At 37.3% G+C, this 19,511-nt stretch overlaps 1 long non-coding RNA gene across 1 annotated transcript; it reads left to right on the top strand.

The window, feature by feature from the left end:
* Positions 1 to 2,358: 2,358 nt before the first annotated feature.
* Positions 2,359 to 4,169, top strand: LOC138895133 (uncharacterized). Its single transcript, XR_011409335.1, has 2 exons — positions 2,359 to 2,490; positions 3,808 to 4,169. It is a non-coding gene; the product is annotated as an uncharacterized lncRNA (long non-coding RNA).
* The last annotated feature ends 15,342 nt before the right edge of the window (positions 4,170 to 19,511 follow it).

Here is a 19,511-nt window from a genome sequence, read left to right on the forward strand (position 1 = left end):
ATCATACCAAGAGAGCTTGGGTGGAGAGAACAGTGAAGTTGGCAAGATCAAAACTCAATATCAACTTCGCAACAGAGGTGGTATAACTCTTAAGGGGTCGTTTGGTGCATGGACAAGGTTATCCTAGGATTATAATCTTGGGATTATAATTATGGGATTAATAATACCGAGATTATTTAGTATTATATACTTCGTTTGATACATTGGATAAAAAATGGAATATACAATATATAATCCAAAATATGTGTTTATTTTAAAATTGGATAAATTTTTGTTTCTAATTTTAACCTTGAATATTTTAGTGGCTTAGAAAATCGTTCACTAGACACATGTAAACTAGAATCAAGATGATAACAATGCATATTAGAAGACAAAGAGAAGCCTCAACGCTAGCTGTGCACGTGAAATCAAGTCCTAAAAAATGCAGAATCTGATTAAGCCTCGGAAAGGTTGCAATGAAAGGAAAGAAGGATAATCTGGTCATTTCATAACTTTATCCTAGGATAACTAATTCCGGTAGTAGTTATACCAATTAGGAAATGGGATAATTTAATCCCAATTTGTGGTATAATTTTATACCGGGTTTAATTAATACCTCAAACCAAAAATGAGATAAATTTAATCCCAAATTCTATAACACTTTATCTCACCTTATCCCATGAACTAAACGGCCACTTAGCACTCTAATAGCCGGAGCTTCCCTCGAGGACAAAAGTGTTTTTTTCCTCAAAAAAAGTGATTTTTCTCAACTTGAAGTGATTGACCAAACGTTTTGGACGAGAAAAAATATTTTTGGGTAGAAGTACGAGCAACTTTTGAGAATCAGAAAAAAGTAGATTTCTCCCAAAAATAGAAACAGTTTTGACTATTTTTTTTTACCAAAAATACTCTTAGAAAATATTACATATACCAAAATAATCTTACTTAATTTAAATTATTTAATTTGTAGTAATTTTTGGGTGAACTTCTATATTTGCTAAAAGATTTTTTTAAATATTTAAATTATTTTTAAAGAATAAAGTACTTTTTAATTTTATTTTCATATTTTACTTAAATAAAATAAAAAATTTATTTATTATATTTTATAATAAATATTTGTTGATTATTTATCTGCTTATATAATATACATCATCTGTTTCAATTTAGATGACATATTTTCCTTATTAGTCCGTTCTAAAAAGATATATTTCTATATATAGAAACAATTTAACTTTAAACTTTTTATTATACCCACTTTACTTTTAATGAGAAACTTTTATAACCACAAATATTATGTCCCCGCTACGATATTGCCCCTTAGACTTTTAGTACCGCGTGTTTCAAAAGTCTTTTTTTTCTTAAATTTTGTACCAAGTCAAACTACATCATTTAAATTGAAACAAAGGGAGTATTAACTATTAAGTAAATCTCTTCGTGTTCTTATCCGTAATTTGATATCTAAAAGTACTTTTTGAAAAGTTTGGCCAAACACAAATTGTTGCTCAAAAACACTTTTCAAATTGATTAGGAAAGCACAAACTGTTTCACTCCAAAGATACTTTTTCGAAAAGCACTTTTAAAAAAAATATTTCTCAAAATGCTGATTTTACAACTTGACCAAACAGACTATAATACTCCATTTGTTTAATTTTGTTGTTTTCACTTATATATTTATGTTACTAGTAAAATATTATTGGTTTGGTTGAACCCACAACACTAAGGCTATATCCATTGCTGAAAATATGAGGGAGCTGAATCAAATTTGCGGGGGTCATGATGTAACTCATCTAAATTTTGCTCGAGTCAAATAATAGGCCAATTCGCAACTCTCGCGACTTACCAAACGTCTGCTCCTTCTTTTTTTCTTTTAAAAAAAAGTATAAATGTAAGGCCCTGTAAAGGTTCGCTAAGAATTTAAGATTTTATGGTACCGAATACGGATATTTTGGACTGTGCAATACATTTGTGGAGTTGGTAGAAAATTTGCAGAATATGATATTTTTGCGGTCCATTATGCGACCGCAGATCTATTCCGCTGACCGCAGAATCATCGCGAAGTGAACGAGGAGAGGCTTAATTTTGAGGGCTATTTCGCGGTCCGATATGCGACATCAAATTCATTTCACAGACCATGTATACGTCGAATAAGCAGCATGAAAAATTTTGGATGGATATTCTGCGGTCCAATGTGCGACCGCGGAATCGATCCGCAAAACGCAAAATCGGTCGCAGACTTGAACAGACCAACCCAAATTTGGAGCTCAACTCTGCGGTTCGCGGTGCATTCCACAATCGCAAAACCAGCTTGGAGGTTGAATTTTGAATTTTTTTTATCCGGCCCTATTTTAATAAAAAGACATCACAGGTCATTTTGGAAGGCACCAACTTATATTTTAGAGGGAGGGGAACATTCTAGAGTGAGAAAGAGAGCTCAACATCTCAAAAACCTCAATTCTTGCTCAAATCTTAGGGATTCAAGAGGGAAAGCTTGCAAGGTCTTCTACTAAAGAGGTAAGGTTTTATCCCTAGCTCTCAATTTCGAATTTGGGGTGCACGTGAAGAATGGGAGGTTTGATTCTTGAGTTAGGAGTATATGGATTGGCATGCATCTACCAATGAAGGTTGTTAGGTGTTATAGGACTATTGTAGATTGATTATTTGCTTTGGAATGGGTTATGGGATGGAGGAATTCTATTGTCAAATCTTGTAGTTAAATTCGCATATTAGGTATTCAGCGAAATGCTTAAAAGATTTATATCATGTGATTTCCTTCTAATAATGGTTAAATTGAATTATGTTAATTTAGATTGAATTGCTAAGAGTAGTGGAACGCCGTAGTGATGCTAAGAAAAATTTAATCGAGGTATGTTGGATAAACGCCTTTCCGTAAAATCGGATTCTCCGACCTTGTAAACTTCAATTATGGTTTGGTCAGTTCCTCTTTCTATTGTTCCAAATTGCTTATATCATTAATTTATCCAAGTACTTGTGATTTTACACGAATGAAAATTATTATGCTTTCCTTTGGAAGAAAATTTAATGTGTTTAAGACTCCTTACTTGTGTATTTAAAGCCATGATTTTTAAATATATATTTTTTAAGTTGAAGTTTTATGATGACCCTTGAAAGGTAATGAAATGAAAAGTATGAATTACGAAATGAGGTCATCGTGCCAAAAATAAAGATTATTATGTGTGGCCAAGAGTGCCAATGAAGTGAAAGAATTGATGAAAGACTATGATATGAGTATGTTTCTTTGTATAGAACATGTTTTTGGGAGAATCGTTAAGTCACCGAGGAAGGCTGGGTTATAAATGCTCAAACCCAAAACTACATGTACCAATGTAGGAGTGATTAAGGGGTGAATCCCCGTTATATTATATTGAGATTATTTTTCTTGATTGGGATGAGTTGATAGCTAGCAAGGACCATGTCGACCCATACGACATTGTGGTGATACGGCTTAGCCGATCGGGCAGAGATTGGATGTAATATTGCGTACATGGTGGTGTTGTATTTTTATGTCAATTTTCATACTTTGGGGTGAGACGGCTTAGCCGGTGGGGTAGTGATCGGACTCCATGCCACGTGCATGGTGGTGTATCGGTACTAAGCATCTCCCAACCTAAAATGTTAATGCTTACTTAAAAATTTACTCTGTTTTGACTTGGCATTTAAATATTATTAATTTTCTTACTGCTTCCAGATTTCTCTCTTCTTATGTTGGTTTTCCATTCCATGAGCGGGTATTTAGTTTTGCATACTAGTCTTATTCCATATGTACTAACGTTCCTTTTATCGGGGGCGCTGCATCTTTAATGGATGCAGGTGGTTTCTCAGCAGGCGGCACTGATCCTCGTTAGCAGCATACCCTCCACTCAGCGGATTTTTGGTGAGCCCTATTCTACCGGGGGCTATGTGTTGTATTATTTTTCACGTACATTATTTGGGCGCTGCATCTTTAATGGATGCAGGTGGTTCCTCAGCATGCGGCACTGATCCTCGTTAGCAGCATACCCTCCACTCAGCGGATTTTTGGTGAGCCCTATTCTACCAGGGGCTATGTGTTGTATTGTTTTTCACGTATATTATTTTTGAGGTATAGACGGGGCCTTGTCATTGACACTTTCATATTTTTGCTCATGTTCCCTTAAGGGCTTCGTAGACATATTCTGGGTTGTGTTTTGATTTGGAAAATAGACTATAAATGTTGTAGTATTGGACGTTTCCACTTTTAAAATGTGAACTTGTAATTTTTTGAAAACTTGTCAATGAGGCTCCTTCAAGAAATGGAAAATGATATTGTACACTTTATTCTCTCATGTCTATCTCTTGTTATTGATTCTCAAATTATTCATGGGTAGGTTTGGATGGTAGGCATCAAGTGGGCTTGTTTAACTGAGATATCTTGGTTGAGCGCCGGTCGCGCTCTCCAAGATTGGGCGTGAGAATAAACCTTAGTGTATCTTTCTTAAAGGAAAACCTTAGTGTTCTTTTTGTACAATCTCAAGACTCCAAATTTCTTCAGATCTGCTTTTGCATGGTTTGGATCGCATTTGGACCCGTCGGGTTGCACTATTTGACTTGTTTTGACTCAATAGTTTGATTGGCATTTGAGTTCATCATGCTGTGTCAAGTTAACAAATGGATCATAATCTAGCCTATTTAACTTGGACGGGTTGAACGATTTACTAGAAAATAATGGATTGGTTTTACCAACTAGAGTATATATAAATGGGTAATTTACATCTTATCAAGAAATTTGACAAACATTTGCAGGTTGAAGTTAAGGACAGAGCCCTAACTTTGTCAGTGATCAGTAACGGAAAATTTATTACGTGTGAGATATACAGCTACTTCAAAGTCATCAATTTCCCTAGTTTTAATCTTTAATTGGGGCATGGTTAGGAACCTCTCCCAAAACCATTTTTAAGCAGCGATTTAATTATTTATGGTGAAACTAGTCCCTCCATAGTTTCCATTAAATAAATTTCTATATTATCCTGTTTTCTAGTGGCTTTTGGATCTTTCGTGTAGGATACATTATATTTTGTTCATTCTACTTTCCTAATAAGCACTGCTAAAAAAATTGAAGAAGATTAAAAGAGAAGTATAGCTTTGAGGCGTGAAAGATCACTATTGTAATGATCCGGCCGGTCGTTTTGAGAGTATTAACCCCGAACTCCTATTTATTGTTTCATCTATTTATTTTGCGGTTTTGTGACTTGGCGGGGTGCTTGGTGTCGGGTTCGGGAGAGTTTTGGAGTGGAATGGGACCCATAATCCCTAGATTGGAAGTTTAAGTTCTAGGAATTTACCGTAGTTTGAATTGTATGAATACGACTACGGAATGGAGTTCCGATGGTTTCAGTAGCTCCGTAGGGTGATTTTGGTCTTAGGAGCGTGTCCGGATATTGATTTGGAGGTCCGTAGGTCATTTCGGAATTAATTGGCGAAAGTTAGAAAATTGGATGATTTTTGGAAAGTTTGACCAGGAGTGAACTTTTTTATATCGGGGTCGGATTCCGATTCCGAAAGTTGGAATAGGTCCGTAATGGCAATTTAGACTTGTGTGCAAAATTTGAGGTCAATCGGATTGATTTGATAGGTTTCGGCGTGAATGTAGAAGTTAGAAGTTCTAAAGTTCATTAGGCTTGAATCGATATGCAATTCGTGTTTTTAGCATTGTTTGACGTGATTTGAAAACTCGATTAAGTTCGTATAATATTTTAAGACTAGTTGGTATATTCGGACGGGATCCCGGGGGCCCCGGGTGTGATTCAGATTGAGTCTGGAATAATATTGGACTTGTGGGAAAGCTGAAGCATTGCTGTGTCTCGTGCAATCGCACCTGCGCACTTTGGGCCGTAGGTGTGGCACCGCAGAAGCGGTTTGTGGCCTGCCCAGTTGGGACCACAGATGCGGTCAGAGTTTCGCAGAAGCGGACTAGCACATGCGATTAGGGAAGCGCAGAAGCGGAAAGGCCAAGAAGGCCTCGTGATCGCAGCAGCGGACTTAATCCGCAGGAGCGTGTGAGCAGAAGCGCTCTTATGTCGCAGGAGCAGAAGCGCAGATGCACATTTTGGTCCGCTGCAGCGGATGTTGCTGGGCTAAGTGAGAACCGCACCTGCGATGAAAATTCCGCAGATACGGCTGTTGGTTCGCAGGTGCGAATTCATTGGGCAGAAAAGGCCTAGTTTCGATGGTTGATCTCACTTTGATTTTTGGACCTAGAGAGCTCGGTTTGTGACGATTTTTCAAGAGATTTTCAAGAAAATCATTGGGGTAAGAAATTCTCACTCGATTTTGGCTATATTACATGAATCTATTGCTATTTTCATCATTTAATTAGTGTTTTAGTCGAAAATTCGAGGAACAATTGGGAAAAACTTCTTAGGCTAAAATTTAGGGATTTGAAAGGCGATTTGAGGTCGAATTTGAGTAATTCTTGTATGGTTGAACTCCATATCGAATGGGTGTTCATATTTTATAATTTTGATCGGGTTCCGAGATGTGGGCCCGTGTCGACCTTTTGGAGCGATTTTTCAATTCTTTACTAAAATCGTAGTTTCATTATTTAAATTAGTTTCTTATAGTTATATTTATAATATATAATTTTTCTGGCTAGATTCAAGATGATCGGAGTTGAAAAATTGAGGGAAAGATATTCTTATTGATTGAGTGAGTGAGATTTGAGGTAAGTGACTTGTCTAACCTTGTGTGGGAAAATTCCCCTTAGGATTTCGTATTGTTATGGTATTTGCAATATGTGAAGGCCGTGTACGCGAGGTAACGAGTGCGTATTCGGGCTAAATGTTGAAAAATTCGATTTTTGCTAAATAGTTCCTTTTTATTCCCTTAATTGAATTACTCTAGCGCGTGTAGTTATCATGTTTAACCTAATATCACATGTCTACGTCTCTTATCTCTTACTTATAATATGTGCAATATGCTTAGTTGAATTACCTATTTTCTTGATTTCGCATTCATTCTTTAACTGTTGGATTCCTTGCTGTAATTCATTATTCCAATTGTTATGTGTTGTTTTCGTGAGTTTTGGTTGAGATGGTTGTTTGGTTGTAGCACGAAGTTTCTGCCGTGCGATTATCATTGTTTGCACGAGTTTTCTGTCGTGCCCTATTGCATATTTACTTTTGGGACTACGAGGCGGTACCTCGGGAGCGCCCCTTTTGTTTACCTCTATTTGCTGTGTTGTTGTTGTTGCTGTTTCTTAACTCGTGAGAATCTTGTTTTTCCTTATGTGTTATAGTTGTCTTCTTGAATCACGTGTTGTTATCTTTCTATAAATTCTCATTGTTCACTTCTCAATCATTTCATTATATTATTATATCTTCTGCCTTGTTTTCAATTATTTTCAGTAGGGCCCTGACCTGACCTTGTCACTACTTTACTGAGGTTAGGTTTGACACTTACTAGGTGCCGTTATTGTGTACTTATACTACACTTCTGCACATCTTTTTGTACAGATTCAGGTACTGCTTACGAGATTAGGTACCGGTGAGCTAGCCCGTACGTGGAGACTTCAAGGTATATCTGTCAGCGTCCGCACACCTCGGAGTCTCCCTATATCTTTATTATGTTGTTTTTCTCATTCCTCATTAGACTTTGATGTATAGAGATATTTAATAGTTTTCTTTTTGGAGCTTGTGACTTATTTCTACTGGGTTTTGGGAGTTGTAACTATTTTGAATCGCAGTTTTTATTTATTTCAGATGTTGAGGTTTGATATTCAGCTTTATATTTAGTAATTCCGCATAATTATTAGGCTTACCTAGTCTTAGAGATTAGGTATCGTCACGACAACCTACGGAGGGAAATTGGGGTCGTGACAATTATCTTTCAGAAATATTGCCCGTATATTCTTTAGAGGATTACAAGCAATTCTCCCTCAGGATACAACAAAGCCAGAATTATACTTGCAAATTAAATATCACTGCTCCTGTGGTGTCCTTGTATTTATAGAATTCAAGAGAAGACTTTTCAAAAAATTCACACTCCTATACGAACAGTTATATATGTTCTATTTAAAATTCAAATTTAAATCCGAATTTTAAATAATCAGAAACTGCTCTAAAAGGATAAATACGAAAATAAAACCTTTATTTAAAGGTCTGACCCGGCCCACGCCCGTGCCCGTGCCCAAGTCATTTGGATATATATATATATATATATATATATATATTATGTTACACATATTTTAGAAGTATGTCAACTACTCATTCTATATGACTTAGTGGGCTTAGCCTTTTAAGGCCTCAAAAGTGGCTTTCAGCCACTGATGTGGAAAACCCCACATATACAAACTATATCTAACAATTCCCCACTAGTTTGTATATGTATTATAATATAGTGTATAATGGAAGTATCTTGTGTAGATTTGAACTTTCCACTAGTGTAAATATCTTAAAGTTCGACAAAATTATTGGTATCCAAAGATTTGAACCGTAACTCTTTTTGTCAAACCGAAAGTATCACACACATAATATTATTAAGCAGGGAAACATTCTAGTATAGAGCTTTAGCACTTTTATGGCCATGTGCTACCCATGATTTCAAGAATATTTATAAGACCAACCCTTTAAGTCTTATTTGAAGCGGCACCACTTCATATTCATATAGGTGGAATTTAGACTTTATTCTACGCAGACATTTGCTAATTCCATTAAGAATGAATTCAACCTCTTCAAAATAACAGTTTGCACTTTCGAGTTTGTCATTGTACCCATGTTATTACATGCACTTAACAAATCTATAGCTCCTCATATAACAATAAGCAGATTAGAATTAAGGCTCCTAAGAGGAGATCAGTGCTTAAACAACACAAGTAACTTGTTATTACCCTTTGAACTTATATTGGTAAAGTGTATACTAACTCAAAGTTGGGTTTCCATCACTTATATTTTAATTTAAGGGTTTCAGCCCCATTCTTTCACTAGTATGTTGTACTGCTTCTTTTGGCAATGCCTTTGTAAGTGGATCAATCAAAATTTTATTTGATCTCACATATATTATAAGTATAGTTCCATTGGTAATTAACTCTCTTATATAAGCATGTCTGAGGCTTATATGTCTTAATTTCCCATTATACATTTTATTATGAGCTACATATATTACAGTCTCACTATCACAGTATATAGAAATGGCTGGCATAGGTTGTGTCCACAATTTAATGTCTAGTAACATGTTCTTCAGTCATTCCCGCTTCTTTTTCAGCAGCTGCTAATGCAATAAATTCGGATTCCATTGTAGAATGGGAAATACAAGTTTGTTTCTTGGATGTCCAACTAATGGCACCACCTCCTAAAATGAGTATCAACCTGAAGTAGCCTTGCTATCATTAATATTCGTAATCCAACTCGCATAAGAATATCCTTCCAATATGGTAGAAAAACTATTATAGCAAATACCCTAAGTGTTTTGTTCTTTTTAAATACCCAAGCACTCTTATTATCGCTTTCCAATGATCATTACCTGGATTACTAGTAAACCTTGAAAGTTTACAAACTGCAAATGTTATATTAGGTCTAGTGCAATGCATTGCATATATCATACTGCCTATTGCACTTGCATACTCTATTTGAGCTAATGTTCTTCCCAAATTTTCATTGACACTTGTGTCATATATAGTGTTAGACTCTTTTATGCCCAAATGACTAAACTTGCTAAGTATCTTATCAATGTAATGGGCCTGTGATAAAGTCACTTTATTATTTCCGGTTCTTTTAACCTTGATACCTAAGATAGTATCAACTTCCTTAAAGTTTTTCATCTTAAAAACAGAAGTTTAAAACTTCTTAGTTTCAGAAATTCCAAGCATATTCGTACCAAATATCAATATGTCATCAACATAATGACAAATGATAACTCCATTCTTTTACAAATTTGGAGTAAATACACTTATCGGCATGATTATATACAAATCCATTAGATAATATTATACTATCAAATCTTTCATGCCACTGCTTTGGTGCTTGTTTCAATCCATAGAGAGACTTTATCATCTTACAAACTTTATGTTCATTTCCAGGAAGAACAAATCCTTCAGGTTGTTTCATATAAATCTCTTCACTCAAGTTTCCATTTAAGAATGTAGTTTTAACATCCATTTGATGTACATACAGACCATATATAGATGCCAAAGATAAAAGTACTCTAATAGATGTTATTCTAGCTACGAGAGCATATGTATCAAAGTAGTCAATGCCTTCATTTTGCGTGAAGCCTTTTGCAACTGGTCTTTAACATTTGTATAGAACCATCCGCGTTATATTTTCTCCTAAATACCCATTTACAACCTATAGGTTTAGACCCAGGAGGCAAATCAACTAAAATCTATATGTTATTAGACATTATTGAGTCTATGTCATCATCGATGCCCTCTTTCCAAAAAGCTGCATCTCTCGAATCTAAAGAAAAACTATAGAATATGAAGAAATAAAATCAGAATCGAGGTGTTTTTCTTTTCTAATTCTTTGGCTTGTTCTAGGTTCTAATTGAGTATTGTTATTTTTTGTCATTGTTAACAATTTATGAGTATGACCTCTTACTCACACCAACATCACTTTAATTTGGTTCAACTAAATGCTCATTCATAGTATCCTTTATAAACTTATTTTCTACAAATTCAATATGAATGGATTCAACAATAGTATTAGATTCCAAATCTAACAGTCTATATGCTTTTGAATGTTGTGCATATACTACAAAAATACTCTTAATTCCTCTAGGCCCCAATTAAGAACCTTATAATAAGATATACACCTCCACACTTTGAAATAATTTAAATTTGGTTTTCTACCATTTCAAATCTCATAAGGTGAAATATGCATACTTTTTGAAGGCACTCTATTTATAATATAACATGCAGTTAATAGAGCTACACCCCATAAATTATGTGGTAAGTTTACATTTAAAATCATAGCATTAACCATGTCTACTAAAGTTTTATTTTTTCTTTCAGCCAATTCATTTTATTGTGGTGTATAGGGAGCACTTGTTTGATGTATTAATCCATGCTCTTCACAAAAGTTATTAAATTCAGTAGGAAAATATTCAGCCTTTTGCTTTAGAAAGAGTTCAACCCACTTGAAAGAGGAAAGGGGAGTAGGCATAGTACCGGAAAATACGGATTCAGGGTTCATCCCTCAATCAAGCGCTACTTGAAAATCAGGATAGATTCCACTCTTAGTTAGTACGTACCTTTTTTTAAGCAAGAACTCTTAATCGTTCGTTTTCCATACCGATGGGCTCCTTCACTGAGACGATGGTCGGAGTTTACAAGTTGCTTTGATAGAAGCAGGTTAAGAAAGATAGTTGCCGCCCCTATCACTCCGAATTATTTTAATTTTTCTACCTTTTTTATTTTCTACAATTGACTTATATTCCTTAAACTTTTGAAAAACCTCACCTTTTGTTCTAAGTAAATAATCATATGTAAATCTAGAGAAGTCATCTATAAAAGTAATGAAGTATCTTTTGCCTCCTCTAATTAATTCACCATTTAATTCACATATATTAGAGTGTACCAAGTCTAATAATTCTGAAAATCTTTCAACTTTACGAAATGGTTTCTTTGTCATTTTTGCTTGTATGCAAATTTCACATTTCCCTACATGTTCAATTTTACATGATATATAACCATTTCTAGACATATATTTTAAAGAACCAAAATTTAAATGTCCTAATCTAGCATGCCATAAAATAGAATCATACCCAATAATATAAGCACAAACATAATTTATTTCATTAATACTCAATTTTAACATGCCATTACAATTGTATCCTTTTCCAATAAAGACACCATTCTTAGTTACTATTACATAATCAGATTCTATGACTATCTTTAAGCCTCTCTTAGACAGCAAACTAGCGGACACCAAATTCTTCTTCATGTTGGGAACATGATATACATTTAGCAATGTTAACTTCTGTCCAGAAGTAAAATTTATCTCAACACTTCCTTTTCTTGCAACATCTGCGGTCACATGGTTGCCCATCAAAACCTTCTCGGGTCCTTTACTTCTGCATAGGTCTTGAACATATTCTTTTCATAACTGACATGAACTGTGGCGCTATAATCCAACCACCAGTCTTGACTCTTAATAGCAGCAACAACCATGTTTAATTCTATGACCATATTACATGGTACCACAAAAACCATTACAACCAAGACTTGAGAAGAACTTTCCATTATGTTTGCTTTCTCGGATTTTTCACATTTTTCGAATTTCCAGAATTCCCATGATTGAAGTTAATTCCTGCTTTCTTAAACCTGCAATCACAAATTTTGTGTCCTTTCTTCCCACAATGATGACACTTCAAATCATTTCGTTTCTTAAATCGAGGCTTGTTGGAAACTTTCAGATTTTTGTTTTCATCTCATGTATCATTCTAACTAACAAAATTAACATTGGAACTCGAAGGTTGGACAATAACTTCACAAGAACGAGTTTCACTTTAAATTTGAAGGTGAGTTCGAAATTGTTCCACTGTTAATTTATCAGAAGAATGCAAGATTTTCTTTCTATAGTCATTCTGGAAAGAAGGCAATTTCGAGAGTATGGCACCTATTTGAAGTGCATCCAGAACTATAACTTCAAAATCACTTAGTTTTGAAACTAAGATTTGTAGCTCATGAATCTGATCCATAATGGGCTTTGTCTCAACCATTTTAAATTCAAAGTATTGTAAGGGCAGAAATTTATCAATAGCTCGCTTTTCATTTTCATATGTCATTTGCAATATTGTCCAGATTTCTCTTGGTGATTTATTGGAATACAAATCATAGAGTCGATCTGTCAAAATGTTCAGAATGTGTCCTCTGTAGAGCAATTCATCATCTTGGAATTTTTTCCTTTCTTTGGTATCTTCTGAATCTTCTTCAGTGGGTTCTGACATTGCAGGCAATAGTGGATCAAGGGCGTAAAATATCTTCAGAGCAGTAAGCAAGATGTAACGACCCAGCCGGTTGTTTCGAGAGTTATAGCTTCGTTTCCCCTATTTATGCTTCCTTTTATACTTTTCAACTATATTATGATATATCGGGTTAGTTGGTTCGGGTCCAGAGTGATTTCGGAGTGAATTGAGACACTTAGTCTCTTATGTAGAAGCTTAAGTTAGAAAAGTCAACTGGATGTTGACTTATATGTAAACGATCTCGGAAATTAATTTCGATGGTTCTATTAGCTTCGTTAGGTGATTTTAGACTTAGGAGCGCATCCGGAATCTGATTTGGAGGTCCGTAGTGGAATTAAGCTTGAATTGGCAAAAGTTGGAAATTTGACGATTTCGGTCGGCAGTGGAAAATTTGATATCTAGGTCGGAATGCATTTTCGGAAGTTGAAGTAGGTTCGTGGTGTCATTTGTGACGTGTGTGTAAAATTTGAGATCATTCAGACGTGGTTAGGTAGGTTTCGGCATCGTTTGTGGACTTCGGAAGTTTAGAAGTTCTTAGGCTTGAATCTGAGGGTAATTTGGTATTTTGATGTTGTTTTGAGTGATTCGAAGGCTCGAATAAGTTTGTATGTTGATATATGACTTGTTGATATGTTTTGTTGAGGTCCCGAGGGACTCGGGGTGATTCCGGGTGGTTAACGGATTGTTTGAAGTTGGAAAAATGTAGCTCAAGCTGCTGCTACTGGTATTTTCACACCTACGGAGGGGGAGTCGCAGGTGTGGGGTCGCTGGTGCATTTGGCAAGTCGCAGCTGTGGAAATGAGGAGGGTTGGCAGTGGTCACAGGTGCGAAGTCTTTTCCGTACCTGCGAGCCCGCATAAGCGAGCGAGAGATCGCAGATGCTAAGAGGAGGAATGTGGCTGGCTTCGCAGATGCAGAGAGTTATGCGCAGGTGCGCAAACGCAGGTGCGAAAGGTTGGCTGCAGATGCGGAACCTGGGATCACAAGTGAGTTCCGCAGCTGCGATGTAGATTCCGCAGGTGCGGCATCGCAGAAGCGGAAAAAGGGGTCGCACGTGCCATATTGCTCGGCAGAAAAGCTCCAGCTCGAGGCTTTGTCTTTCATTTTCAATTTTGGACTTGAGAAACTCGGGAGAGAGGCGATTTTTTAAAGGTTTTCAAGGAGCAACGTTGAGGTAAGTGATTCTAACCCATAATGGTATAAATTTCGTGAATCTATGGCTTTGTTCATCATTTAATTAATAGGATTTTGAAGTGAAATAAGGGGTTAGGGCTTGGGATTTTGGAGAGCGTAATTTGAGGATTTGAGGGACCAAATGATGTCGGATTTTGATGAATTTTGTATGGTTAGACTCGTGAGTGAATGGGCTTTCGGATTTTGTGACTTTTGTCGATTTTTGAGACGTGGGCTCGAGGGCCGGGTTTGAGTCGATTTTGGATTTTGGCTATAATTTGATAATTTTCTTGTGGAATTGGTTCCTTTAGCCTATATTGATTGTATTGTATTTCTTGTGGCTAGATTCGGGATGTTTGGAGGCCGATTTGAGAGGCAGGGGCATCACAGAGTAGGAATTTGCTTGGTTTGAGGTAAGTAACAGTTTTAAATCTGGTCTTGAGGGTATGAAACTCGGAGTTTGGTATAATATGACTGTTTGGAGGTGGCACCCATGTTATGTGACGGGCGTGTGGGTGTACACCATGAGGGATTGAGACCTGGTCCGTCCTGGGAGACTGTGAAGTCTAATAGCCTTTATTTGTGTTTATATGCATTTCTGTCTACTAGAACTTGACTGCCTTTCATATTAGAGATCATGCTTAGGCTATATTCCTGCTCATGGTAGTTATATTCAGTCATAGTGATTCTTGTACATATTTACCTCAGTCTTTGTTATTTTTCCTTGATGATATACTGTAACATTTTGATTTGGGCTGTTTTTCCTTTCTTTATTGAGAGCTATGAGACTAAAGAGGTTCATGACTGAGTAAGGTCGAGGGCTTGTTTGTGAGGTATTGTTCTATGGCACGTGATTTATTCGTGCAACACGTGAGTTGTCCGTGCGGATCCTTATATTATACTATAGCACGTGAGTTGTCCGTGCAGCACATGAGTTGTCCGTGCAGCACGTGAGTTGTTCGTGCAGATCCAGATATTTATATTATGGCACGTGAGTTGTCCGTGCAGATTATAGAGCTTGGGATGTAGGAGCCACTCCGGAGTCTGTACACCCCCAGTGAGCGCGGGTATCCATTGAGTGTGAGTGCTGAGGGATGAGAGCCGAGTGGTTGAACTGTTGTGACGAGTTAAGTGACTGTTGCCCTGAGAGGCTGTTCTTGCTTTTTATTTGTTGTTGCACTTAGTTGATATCTGTCATTGTTGTGAAATTCTATGAAATATTTTTATGAACTTGAACTGTATAGAATTGATTTGACTTAAACTGCTAGATTCGAAAGCATGTCTACTCTTTGCTGGAATTATTGAAAATGAACTGCATTGTATAGCTCGTCACTGCTTCTCAGTTCCTTATTTATTTCTGTTTCTTGCCGAGCTGGTTGTACTCATGCTACACCCTGCACTTCATGTGAAGATCCAAGTGTGTTTGATCATGATGGTCACTGAGTTCGGGCGCGATGGAGTACCGGAGACTACGAGGTAGCTGCCGGCGTCCGCAGGACCTCGTCTCTCCTTCTATATTTCTTTTTGTCTTGTATTGATACTTAGACACTGGTTGTATTACTTTGGTTATTTAGATGCTCATGACTTAGTGACACCCCGATGTTTGGGGCTGGTTTCCGCATTTTGATCATATATTGAGTTCAACTTTGGTGTTTATGAAAATTTTTGATATGAAAAAGTTTTAAACTACCTTTTTATTGAATTACTGGAGTATTTTGGGAATGTCGGCTTGCCTAGTACCATCGATAGGCGTCATCCCGACATGCTAGATTTTTGGGTCGTGACACAAGAAGGTCATCTTGTCCTTCCAGCGAGTGAAGTTCGATCCATCAAACCGATCTAGTTTGATGAACTCTTTTAGGTTCTCTACAACAGACATAAACTTCTCCATAGCAGAATATCTCTTGAAAATTGTTAGAAAACTGCAGAAGATTAAAAGAGAAGTATAGCTTTGAGGTGTGAAAAATCACTATCTTTCAAGATATATTGCTTGTATATTTTTTAGGAGATTACAAACAATTCTCCACGAGGATACAACAAAGCCAGAATTATACTTGCAAATTGAATATCACTGCTCCTCGGTTGTCCTTGTATTTATAGAATTCAAGAGAAGATTTTTCAGAAAAGTCACACTCCTATTCTATTTTAAAAAATTCGAATTTTAAATAATCAGAAACTGCTCCAAAAAGATAAATACGAAAATAAAACCTTTACTTAAAGGTCCGACTTGATTTGTCAAGCAACTGCTGTTGTTTCCTAAGGCGTGCAATAGTGAATATATCTAAAACCTAAGAGGCCTAAGGATCCTAAACTAGCTTATCGTTATTATGATCTGGCCAACCGGACAAAGGTTACAATTTACAAACAAAAAGACATTATGATTATTAAATGGCAAGTGATATCTGTAGGAACCGATCATATCATCAAACTTGTATATAGCAGCGCCAGCGGTTGGCATATGATTATTTCACTAGATCAGTTGCTGTCACAAAATCTGCTTTAGTAGTGATACAGATTTAAGCTTAAAATACTTGTATAGTACTTGTTTACCCTATAAAACGGATAATAATTGAATTTATGTACGATTTTAAAGATATATGGATTAATTCAATACAAGTGATTTATGACGGTAGATTAAGCAAATAAAATACGTAATAAATGGCCAAACTAGTGTTGAGAGTGAGTCCGAGCTCGGTTAATGGCTTAACGGGGAACCTGCCTTCGGTTTCGAGCCTGCACTTATGAAGAACTTATGAACAAAAACAAAAACTTTGAATAACTTTTAGAAATAGGAAGAACAGAAGTATATTGTCTTGGAATGCGTGTTACAATATTTCTAATGAATAATAAGTTTATCTTTTATATAGTGGGGAAATTTTATCCTAAGTACAATCCTAATAAAGGTAAAAATCTTCCGTTTCGCTAATCACTGATTTTATGCCGATACGGGTCGAGATTCACACCGCGTTATCCGGTTGGGCACGGACATCACAACCCTTTATTAGTCGTGCGTGGTTGTTTGGTAATGCTCTCCAAAGTTTTGAGGCTCGAACCGGACCTGGAGGACGTGGTCTTGGTGCCCCCAAGGGCAGGTATTTTGATCGAGTCCCGATACAAGAGATTGCTCGCTCTGACTCTAATTCCTTACGGTCACGTCCCTGTTTCGTTTGTCTCACCGGAAAACTGGGTTACTTAGTGGGCTCGTTTTTAAATGTATACAGTACTATCTAAATTCACTACTGAAGTACAGATTGAGAAATTGTCTGGAAACTTCTTTCACGATTAAGAGGTGAATAAGTCGAAAATGGAATCAAAAGTCTTACAAATAACACAAATATGCGCCTCACTTACGTTGTATCATGACAAACAGATATCCGCTACCCAATTAACTGAACGAGAATGGCCCAATGGGCTTATACTCCCCTAAAAATAGTGGAAAAAGAGCGAAGACGAAAGTATCGCAGTAATACCGTATTTTTCAGCCCTGTAATTGGACAACGACTATCGTTTCAAATTGAAAATTTTACATCCTATAGCAAAAGTATACATCCTATTTATTATAAATCAAAATTATTTTAAAATATTATTTTCTAGAGCTACCTTTTATATTTTATAGTAAAATAAGTATTTTATGGTATATACTATCATTGACGCATGAAATACGCTATTTATGTTTTTCCCCTCTCTTAGACAGCTGAACATACCTATTTTTAAGGGATTGTCATTACTGTTGTCATGAATACATGGCGCGAATACATGTGAATACATGCGCGTACAACTATATTCATGAATACAACAACGCGAATACATGTGAATTGTTACGCGGCGCCTTCCTGAAATTCCTTGGAAGGGCGACGTAAGGCTAGGCAACCGATGTCAGTACGGTTGCTGTCTGCCAACTGAGGTCCCCTCCGTACGCTAGACTAGATTGTCAGTGCCGTACGGGAAAACCAATGTCATGAGCAATTGAAAGAGAGTAGAAAAAGAGAATTGAGAATGAAAGAAAGCTTGATTGCATTGAATGAAAGCTATTACAGAAAACAAGATGGTGTCGGGGGAGAGACACCAGTACAGAGAATTGTTTGCTTGCTTGAAAGTTTTGATTGCTTGGTCCCCCTTAATAATGCTTAAAAAAAATAAACCAAAGTTACATGACTAGACCTATAAAAGCTGGAAAATCACACTTAAAGAAAATGCAGCAAAACTACTCTATATTTACAATGAAAAGGACTTAGTCTTCTACAAAGCAGCAACAAGTCCGTTGGCAGCAAATTTGTCTTTAGCATCAGGGTTTGCGCGCGCGGCATTGTCTGCGCGCGCGGCGCTGTTGGCTTTTGCCTGTGGCTGGGCGCTGGCGATGGCTATCGGTGGGGCGACAGAGGCACTTGCGCGCTTGTCACTTGGAGCTGCCGAGACCACGGGGCCGACCATGGCGACGGGCGTTGGGAAGCAGGCCAGGACGCCACGGGGCACGTCCAAGGGGTCATGGGGCATGGTTGGAAAGCCGCCCATGACATTCTCCCCCACCTGAGTTGGCGACGTCCTCGGCGCCTTCCTTGCAAGGTAATCATCAATCAGGCTCTTGTAGGCTTTGAGGTTTGTTCCCATCTCCCAAGTATTCTCCTCTGCATCACATCCCTGCCATTTCACCAAGAACTCCTGATGATCCTTTCTTGAGGCGTGAATCACTCGATCATCAAGAATAGCTTCAGCACGCCTTTTCCCGGTTGAATTGGGGCCTCGAATACTTGGTATTGTGAGTTGGCTTCGTGAAGGATCCTCCATATCTTCCCGAAAAGGTTTCAGGAGACTGACATGGAAAACAGGATGGATTTTCCACCAAGCTGGGGTATCCACCCGGTATGTAACTTTCCCAATGCGCCTTTCAATGGACAAGGGTCCAATATATTTTTGCAATAGGCGAGGGTCATGGACCCCTGCAAACAAGTACCGCTTTGGGATTTTGACCATCACTTTGTCTCCCACCTGATATTCCACAAAGCGGCGATTCTGATCAGCATGCCTCTTCATCCGCTTTTGGGCTTTGACAAGATAGCTCCGCACTATCTCCAAATTTTGCTTCCATTCTTTTGAGAAGCTAGCAGCCCGAGGAGATTTTGACATGTTTGGTGCGTTCACTGTGTGTGGGAGTAGCGGTTGCTGTCCGGTAACAATTTCAAAAGCGCTTTTGTTGGTACTTGAGCTCTTTTGTGAATTGAAACACAGTTGAGCAGCATCCAGAAGCTTCACCCAATTCTTCTGCGATCCGGTCACAAAGTGCCGGAGATATTCCTCTAGCATGCCATTGAATCGCTCCGTCTGGCCATCAGATTGCGGATGAAAACTTGAGCTATGACTCAATTTTGACCCGAGGCACTTAAAGAGTTGGGTCCAAAAATTGCTAGTGAAGCGTGAGTCGCGAT

Source organism: Nicotiana tomentosiformis, chromosome 7, assembly GCF_000390325.3.
Source record: "Nicotiana tomentosiformis chromosome 7, ASM39032v3, whole genome shotgun sequence".
NCBI lineage: Eukaryota > Viridiplantae > Streptophyta > Magnoliopsida > Solanales > Solanaceae > Nicotiana > Nicotiana tomentosiformis.